The following is a 9907-nucleotide window of genomic DNA, read 5'->3' as shown; positions in this document are numbered from 1 at the left end:
TTTTCTCTTGAGATGGCTGGCACATTACACAACAAATGACTACAGTTTCTGATGTTTAGTGTTTAGTTGAAACATGGCTATGAATAGTATGATCAGTTGATGTGCCTGGCTCTCTCTCCACTTGTCTGTCATTCAGCTCTTGCATAATAATGTGAAATACAATTTTTTTTTATAGAGATAGATACACGTCTCACTCCAACAACAATGCTGCATGCCTTGTGTCAGTTATGACTACGATTGTCAAATGTTGTTGCTGCTTATTTATATATGTTTATGTGTACTTAGTTCATACCAGTTACAGCTTTCCACATAGAACATACATTTAGTAAAACAAAATATGCTATGCCACCTCTCCCTCTTCAACACCCAGTTAAAGTTTATATTAAAATTGTGTGAAATATACTGTGTAGAGTTGGATTGTGTTAAATGTACATATGATATATTACATTAACTTACATGTTAGCACACACACACATGCACACGCACACACACACACACACACACACACACACACACACACACACACATATATATATATATATATATATATGTGTGTGTGTGTGTGTGTGTGTGTGTATAATTATCATTTTACATGATCGACTGACATATTATCTTATAGAAGTTCAACAGCCACAATCATCAAATGGATTTTTTGTGCCTATTACTTTAGTTAAAAAAAAAAGTTATTAGTAAATACTATCATTATCATCATTAAGATTCTTATTAACTGTTACAGTTATAGATCAGACAAGGTTGCCAAACTGGTGGACAAAACTGTGTTGTGGGTTGCTGTTAGTGTTAGGTGCACATGTATGTTAAAATGCATCGCGTTTTGTATGTGTGTGTGTTAGTCACATTTTGTTGTGTGTATGTTACTATGTAACATTAATCTAATGTGTTACATATACAAAACTCAAAAGTGTTTGTGATTGACAGGATATATGACAGGATTGAGGATACATGGCAGATTTGCCCTTTCACTGTGAACACTGAAAGGTAATATACAAGTTGTAACATGTATGTAGATATATATCTATATAGATAGATAGATACATACATTGATAAATATACATATAAAATATACATGCATGTATATACATATACATGTAAACACACTTGCATAGAATAGATAGATATATAGATAGATATATAGATAATAAGATATATGTGAGTTTTAGGGTACAAATTCAAGTCAATTATAGATTATTTCATGTGGCAGTCTCATTACCTCAAAAGAATGAGAGAGAAAATATTTGGTACAGGGACAGACACAGGGCAGCAAAAGGTGGAAAGGTGTCAGTATGTTCCCCTCACCTGCATCATCAGTGAACTTGACCATCATTAACATTATTATTAACTGTTACGGCTATAGATCAGAGAAGGTTGCCAAACTGGCTGACAAAACTGTGTTGTGGGTAGCTGTTAGTGTTAGGTGCACATGTATGTTAAAATGTATGTATCCATTTTGTGCGTGTGGGTATGTGTGTTGGTCACATTTTGTTGTGTGTATGTAGCATTGATCTAATGTGTTATATAAACAAAAGTGTTTGTGATTGACAGGATTATATGACAGGATCCATGACAGACTTGCCCTTTCACTGTGAACACTGAAAGGTAAGATCATCTTTTCTCTTTAGATGGCTAGCACAGTACGTAACAAATGACCAAGGTTTCTTATATTTAGTGTTTAGTTGAAACATGGCTATGAATAGTATGATCATTATCATCATTAATATTATCAATCTTAACTGTTACGGCTATAGATCAGAGAAGGTTGCCAAACTGGCTGACAAAAAACTGTGTTGTGGGTAGCTGTTAGTGTTAGGTGCACATGTATGTTAAAATGTATGTATGCATTTTGTGTATATTCTATATCTTTATTTAAATATACAAGTTGTAACATGTATGTAGAACTTATATATAGATAGATAGATACATTGATTGATAGATATACATATAAAATACACATGCATGTATACACATATACATGTAAAATACACTTGCATATATAGACAGATAGATAGATACAGATAATAAGATATATGTGAGTTTTAGGGTACAAATTCAAGTCAATTATAGATTATTTCATGTAGCAGTCTCATTATCTCAAAAGAATGAGAGAGAAAATATTTGCCACTGGAGCAGACACGGGCCAGCAAAAGGTGGAACACTGCTGTGTGACACTAATCCTATGTCATCTCCATCTGGAAAGGTGTCAGTATGTTCCCCTCACCTGCATTATCAGTGAACTTGACCATGACATGTCTTAGGCCAATGACAATTGGAATGATATTCTTCATTGATTAATGTAAACTTGTAGTTGTATGTAGTATATTATACCTGTTCCACAGGATACCATTCATGAAAATTTCATCAGCTATGCTTTATAATTAACAGTTGCAAATGTTTGTTATGTTGTTTTTTTTATATCAAGCAGATGATGACAGGCAGACCACTTAAGAATTGACTTTTAACCAGCATAAAGTTTCTGGTGTTTTGTTGTTGGTTTTTTTCCTTATATTTTTTTCAGATTCGTTGATAAATATTTAGATACTATGATAATGTGAAAACTTAGAATGGCAGAAGTTTTGTGTGAGAATGTAAGTTTTACTTTTATTAAGATCATACATTAAAATAAAGGATGTGAAATCACAAATGGAATACAGTCAAAATAGGTTATAAATATGATCTGACCTACTTTTAATATATTCACAATTTACAAACATAAATATTCTGAACATGTTCATTTCAGCTGCTGCTTATCATCGTATGCTGCAGAGACCGGCAGAGTCTGAGAGTGTGTGTGAATCAGATTCGCATGATTACTTGCAATTGTTTGGTAAGTGGATTTTTATTTTCTTTAATTTGTAAACAGTGTAATCACTTCTTAATGTGAGCATTTCAAATGTTCAGGCTTTTAGTTTTAACATTCTGTTATTATATGTCTTAAATCTTATGGCCCAAAATCTGATTTGGTATCCAGTTTTTGTGACATGCTCTTTGAAATTATAACTTGATTATTTAGCTTTTAAGAGATCTGTTTTATTGCTTCATGCATTCAACATCATATTAATATACCACTTTGGTGCGAACATCATGTTTACATTTGCTTTTTTTATGTTAAGTTTTATACACTGTTCATAACATTCACACTGTGACATGTTTCAGTTAAACTGACTCTTGAATGACAGTAACTTAAAATTTAAAGCATTTAAACTACTTCTCTGAAGGCAACAACAACAGCAACAAGTGAACAACAACAACAACAAACAAGTGAACAACAACAACAACAACAAAATTTAAAAAAAGGAAACACAAAATAAACTTATTTTAAACAAGAGATAACATTTTTTTTTTAACATTTACATGAAGTTGAGAACTTCACAACTTATCTTTCCCTGTCTTTCAAAAAGTGTAAACAGAAGAGGAGGAGGTAAGTGTCAACATTGTTTTGTCCATAAAAAAAGTATGCATCAATAACCATGCAAACTTCTCATAGATGCAATCAACATAATATGTTGAAAGGGAAGAAAGTCAGAAAAACCATAACAACAAATAGCATTTGTGTTGTAGAATTAGTCCCCAAAATGTTGCAAATATGCAAGTTAGGGTAAAAGATACCATATTTTCAACAATAACAAAATATTAGTTGGAATTTGTAAATTTAAACAGGTTTTTACAGATTATTAAAATATTTGCAGCTGAAATTAGTGAAAAGTTCACAACAGATAAAATGCAAATTTAGAATTTTTCCTTTCATCACTTCACTACCATTCCACAGCAAAATTTTTTTAATATATCCTAAAGTAAAATGCAAAATATAAGTATGTGGTTGTTTTGGATAATTCCAGTAACTACATTAGATATAAAATAGAAACAAGTCATTACACAGAACAAAACAAAAACAGGAAACAGTTGTCACATGACCTGCTTAACATCATGACAATAACTAAACAGCTGAACTGTTTTTAAAGCACTTTTTAGCAGATGTGATATCAGTCTGACCCAAATATGTAATGAAATGAGTGAATAAACCACATAAGATGAACATGCAAAACAGTCAGTAAGATTTTGATATTTAACAGCTTAATGTGTCTGAAAGGTAATTTGCTCACAACGTTACACTGTGATGTTGTGATGTTATCTCTTTTATGAAGTGCCAAGCAGCCAAGTCAGGTAAATTACTCTTGATGACTGCTGTTTAGCATCTTGATCTTGTTTCCCCTTATCTATTTTCACCATGTAGAAAAAGATGGGTGATCTTGTATATTGCTCATATTGTTTGATTTTTCTTCTTTTTTTCACAACATGGACAGTTTCATCTAAGTTTCTCACCAACTAAATAAAACTGAACAAGACTGGTCCAGCTGATTCCTGTAACACTTCTGAATATTTATTGCACTGTTTTACAGCATTTATTTAGTGGAAATTGGAATATCTCTTTCTTTTCTTTGTTGAATCATTGAGTTGCCTAACAACTGTGTTGTTACAGCTTCTTCAATAAAAAGTCTTCACCATTTAAAAGAAAAACTAACGTGGTAAATAGGTGTTCACTTTCAGTTTGTGTGTTAGGAACAGGAAAATCACCTATTCTGGCATTGAATTTCTCTACAGGTTATGGACAGTTGTAAGGTGGATGATTCTTTATTACCTGGTCTGAAAATTATGGTAATACTAACTAAAGGTAACTTTTTACAATCAATGAATCAGGTTGTGTGGTTTATGCAGCCAGAACATTTAATTCAGACTGATGAGGCCAGACCATCGGTATTATAATTTTATTTGACAGGTACTGAAGACAGCAACTTTTGGAATCAGCTTATTTGAGCAACTATAGGATTAACAGTTTTTAAAACAATAAAAGTATTCATTTGTACATTAAACTGTATACAGTTTGAAACAGTTTTCATATCCAGTTATTGTTTTTTTTTTCTCTTTACTTTTACTCTTTGTTTTAGTAAGTGTTGCTGAATTGCATCTATACTTTGAATCTGCATGTTGTCAGACAACATACATTCTCCTGTTAAAATGGATTGTGAAAAGCGCATTCAATGTGAGGTTTGTCAAAAGGTGTTTAAAAGCACAACCACTGTAGTTTAAACACAAATGCCCCTATTGTAGGTTTTGTGGTAAAGTTTTTTCAACATTTCAGCGGTTTCAGTCACACAAATGTTCATGCTTGCAGACATCACCTGTTACTTCCATTGAGCAACACAACATTGCATTCACCCCTGTGCAGACTGAATGGCAGGTACAGAAATGTGAGCAGTTACATTTGGTGTTCAAATGCAGCCTTCCCTCTGTAGAACCCAAAGTTGAGGCAGGAGCACCCAAACAGATCATCAGTATAAGGGGGGATGGAAACTCTTTTTTCCGCTGTTTGAGCCTGGCAGTCTGTGGGTGTCAAAGAACATTCTTTGACCCCTTCACTTTTCTAAGTGCTGTTGTTGCTAGATCACGGATCTGAAGAACATGTGTCTGTTCTGTGGGTAGAGTTTGATGATGAAGGTGTCAGGAAAAAGACCCGTGAACAGAACAAACAGCTCTACACACAGAACATCAACACAAAGTGGACTCCTGTCTTCCAAAGTGTGAAGCAGTTTCGTGTTTGAAAACGTCAGAACGTTGCAGTTCTGCATAGACAGTTCCCTTTGACGGCTTACTCTGCTATCACCATCCACAAGTCACAGGGCTCCACACTGGAGAACGTGGCAGTGTCGTTTCAGGGAGCAGCACACCACCATCTAGTGTATGTGGCTCTCAGCAGAGCCAGAACTATGGCTGGTCTCCACCTGCTTGACTTTGATCCAAAGAAGATCAGAGTGTCACCAAAAGTCAAGCAGGAAATGGAAAGACTGAGACAAGAACCTGTTGTGCCGCCTGACTGATCTTCAGCAGTTTTCCACCACAGGGTTTGTGATTGTGTTTCACAACAGCCGATCACTTCACAAACACATTGCTGATCTCCGTGCAGACAGGAACTTGCTACAAGCAAGCCTCATGTTTATTTTTGAAACATGGGGAGCATGAACAGGATGACCCGGAACACTACAAGATTGCAGATTTTACTGTGGTTGCCAGAAACACAGCTTCAGTGAAAGGCTGTCATTCACATGCTGGTACACTTGTTTACACCAGAGATCACAGTCTGCCATTCAGTAGCAGTGCTAGCCAGAAGTGCAGCAGTGGCATTGAAATCACTGTGGTTGATGCCAGTACCAGCGTTAGAGGACTGGTTGTTGTTGGGATCTACTGTCCTCCACATGTCAGCGTCACAGTTTTGTGTGCAGAACTCAGAGCAGTTATTCAGCAGAGCTCACAAGTCACACTCATGTTATCATTGGAGGAGACTTCAACAGTGATGCTTCCCGTGGACTGCCTAGACCTCTTCAGGATTTCTGTGAACAGTTCAGTCTGCAACAGCTGATCAAAGATCCCACCACAGACTATGACTCGACACTGGATCTGGTTCTCACAAATGTGCCTGAGCCAACTCCTGCTAGTGTACTGGAGTTGTGGTACTCCGATCATAAGCCATGTTGGATAGTGTATCTATATTGAAATCAGGATGGGACTTTTTTTTCTTTTTTTTTTTAAGGCCTGGGAACCTTCCTTTTAAGTAATGATGGTTCTTGTGTGTGTGGTCTGGTGGTCAACCTTTTATCTCTTAATATATTTGATGTCATTACTCTTGCTTATGAGTATGACACGCTCTCTGTGTCTGTGTATCATCATCAGATTTCTCATCTGTTGTAGAGTTATTGAGAAAGATAGTTGGATAGGTATAGATATGTATGAAATATTTCTGTTTTATTCTTATGTGACAGGGTGGTAAGGTGGTGTTAGAGAAGGTGAAGACAGGTATAAGGTGTTAGCGGAAGAGAGCTGCAGCCAGGCAAGGTAGACTCGGGAAGGCGGTGCGCCGGTTTTTCTTCTTTTATTCTCTCATTCTTCCAGACCAGGAGAGTTCTCTATTTGTCTGGCACTCGCTCACTCCTTATATTCTGTTCCGCTGAACCGCAAAGCCAGCGCCGCGAAGCGACTCACGAAACCGGCCCTCCGTGAGCCTTGAGGGGCCAAGCTTGTGTTTGTTTGACCAAATTTGGCGGCTTCTGACTTTCGGCTCGGGGAACTAACATAGACATATTATATATCACACAAAACTACAAGAAACGAGCATTTTCTTAAGCTAAACCATTTTCTACAAAAATAATGTAGTTAAAAACTAAACAAAAAGAGTCACTGAATGAACGAGCTTTTAACGAGTTCATGTATCATTTTTGTACATTGCAACAATTAAAACGTCGCGATATGTAATATAATTGCAACAGTTAAGTAACTGAAAATCCTGAATTTTCAACTATATAAAAATCATCTATAGAATCTGCTTCTAGAGTAAAGATTTTTTATGTCAAAATTCAAGAGAAAACTCAAACGGACAGCTCCCATGTTGGCACTGGTTGGGGTGCTTTTGGCACTTGTGATCGACAATGAAATACTTCGTTTAAACCAACTACAACACAACTATACATGTATGATGCGAATCAGATTGATAACAGAAATGCAAACATCTGCAAGACACGCTATAAAAATGTCTAGGTATTGTAAAAACGTATTTTGCTCAAATCGGCACTGACGAATTCCAATGGCTTGAAGAAGAGAGAGTTTTGTGGGGCCGAAATACTGTCAGAAATTTCATACAATCGCATGCCTATAATTTAGGTGTACACGGAAAGCGATACACGAGAAGAAAGCTTAATCATTTACATTGTAATGCACAATCTAAATTCCACGGAACCTATATCGTTTTATAGAAAACAAGGTATTTTATATGTTTCAACTGAGTGGATTTCGAAGATCGCGCCAAAATTCATTCACATAAATATTAGTTTAAAAGAGTTATAGGCTACCTGGCCAAATGATATCATTACAGTTGAGAAGTATGATCTTTCTGAAGTCCAATAACATAAAAACTATAATCTCATCTATAAGGAAGTGTTTATAATTTAACAAATGGGTGAAAATCATCATGCGGTTCCGTGTAAAGGGAGATAACTTGTGACCGATTTACAACTTCCTTGTTAACCTTCGGCGAGTCACAAAAGTCGTCTGCTAAGCTGGCCCAACGAAGATTGTAGCCAATCCGGCTACACTTATCATAACATAATAGGGATGAAACATAAAAGGTACTCATTCCTTTTTGTCTTGTTTTGGGTGGGGGTGGGGGGAATTAAATTTTTCGCTTGAGATTGACATACATTTTAAGATTCTGAAATGTTAACAAATGATACATGCTTTTTAACATATCATTGTCAGTGTATCTTTTTTTCCGAAAGGTGAGGGGGGTGCGGTGAACAGTATAATGAATTGATGTTTACCTTTTTATATATGTCACAGGTTTCCAGTCCTGAAATTCAAACTATTACAGTAACCTGGGCTTGAAACTAATTGTTCTTTTGTTGTGTGTGTTTGGAAAAGCATACTTAATTATGATACTTGATAGAATAGGTAAATCCAACAGTCATTGGCTGGCACCATAAAATGTTATCATTACAAAGTTTAAGTGTCCAGTTCAGCTTCAAGTATCTGCCATCAAACGGGTTGATAGATCAGATACATAACAAGTAGAAGTTTACACTCGCATATTAATTGACATTTGATCACATGCAGCCACAGCAGAAGCTTTGGACACTTGTGCATGTTGTTTGCACAAAACAGTGCGTTGCTGTGTTGGCATGCACTTTTTCTTAAATAGATGCCTTGATCAGGAAATTTGGGATTGTTGAAAAAACTTGCTTCACATATATGATGTAGATCTATAGCTCTTTCTCGTGAGATGGTCCATTCTAATTTGAAGAGGGTTTGTGGTGTGGAGGGTATACTGCCTTGTACTGGTGTTGTAGGCATGGAATTATGGTTAATCAGCAGACAGTGAAATGTCAATAAAAATTGTAGCATAAGAAGACGACCAGATTTAAATGCTTAAACAGAATCTATTGTTTTACTTTTTTTTTCTTAAATTGCAAACTATTCAGTAAACATTAGTGCTAATATATTGTGTTTTACAAAGTGAGCTTCACATTGGTTTGTATATGACATTCTGACAAATGAATACATGAATAAACTTGAAATGTTACTACCCCATGGAACTGATACCTTGTCATGGTGGGGTAGCTTGAGTGCTTCAGTGACCTGTCGAGCTATGTCAGTTGATGTGTCACATGCCTCGTAGGGCCTCCCATGCTGGACAGGTTGTGGGTATTTGTTCCACAAACTATACCAGCTGGCATGATGCACGCATTTTTGGGTTTCCCTTGCTGAAAAGGTTGTATGGTAGAAGCCCGAAAAAAGTCAGTTGCAAACACATGTCTTTGCATATTTATCTCTTATGACTGACAATTCGTCGTCCTTCTGTTTCAGGAAATGGACATCAGCTAGGACAGGAACAACAGAATCTTCTGTGAGAAAACCTGTATGCTTTTGATCTAAATAAACACAATACAATACAACATCGTAAGCCTCTGTTGCTTGATCAGTTGATGTTTGGTTTGTTGAAGGTGCTGTTTGTGTGCCCTTGTGGGGATGTCAGGGACTCTTTCCATTAAAATACTATGCCCACCCTCTGGAAACCCTCTCCTGAAAATTTATCATTTTATATGTCACTTTTCCTTTTCTGTCATTTATTACTTCAGCCATGCTATTCATTCCCATCCATTTTTTTCAAGATAGCCATGATTATTTATTTTTCTGGACTTCATAATTTTGCATTCTTGCAAAGCTGTATTCAAATTCGGACCTAGGATATACGAGTTGCCTGCTGGCATTTTTTGGTTTTCTATGCCTGTTATGTACAATTTGCGTATTATGTATAATTATGTCAATGTTCAGGTTTGATTGGTTTACTCTA

At 36.0% G+C, this 9907-nt stretch overlaps 1 long non-coding RNA gene across 1 annotated transcript; it reads left to right on the top strand.

The window, feature by feature from the left end:
* The first annotated feature begins 697 nt into the window (after positions 1-697).
* Positions 698-9505, top strand: LOC143284994 (uncharacterized). Its single transcript, XR_013055656.1, has 4 exons — positions 698-996; positions 1561-1614; positions 2753-2839; positions 9421-9505. It is a non-coding gene; the product is annotated as an uncharacterized LOC143284994 (long non-coding RNA).
* The last annotated feature ends 402 nt before the right edge of the window (positions 9506-9907 follow it).

This window comes from Babylonia areolata, chromosome 8, assembly GCF_041734735.1.
Source record: "Babylonia areolata isolate BAREFJ2019XMU chromosome 8, ASM4173473v1, whole genome shotgun sequence".
Taxonomy (NCBI): Eukaryota; Metazoa; Mollusca; class Gastropoda; order Neogastropoda; family Buccinidae; genus Babylonia; species Babylonia areolata.
This window is presented reverse-complemented; position numbering and strand designations above follow the sequence as displayed.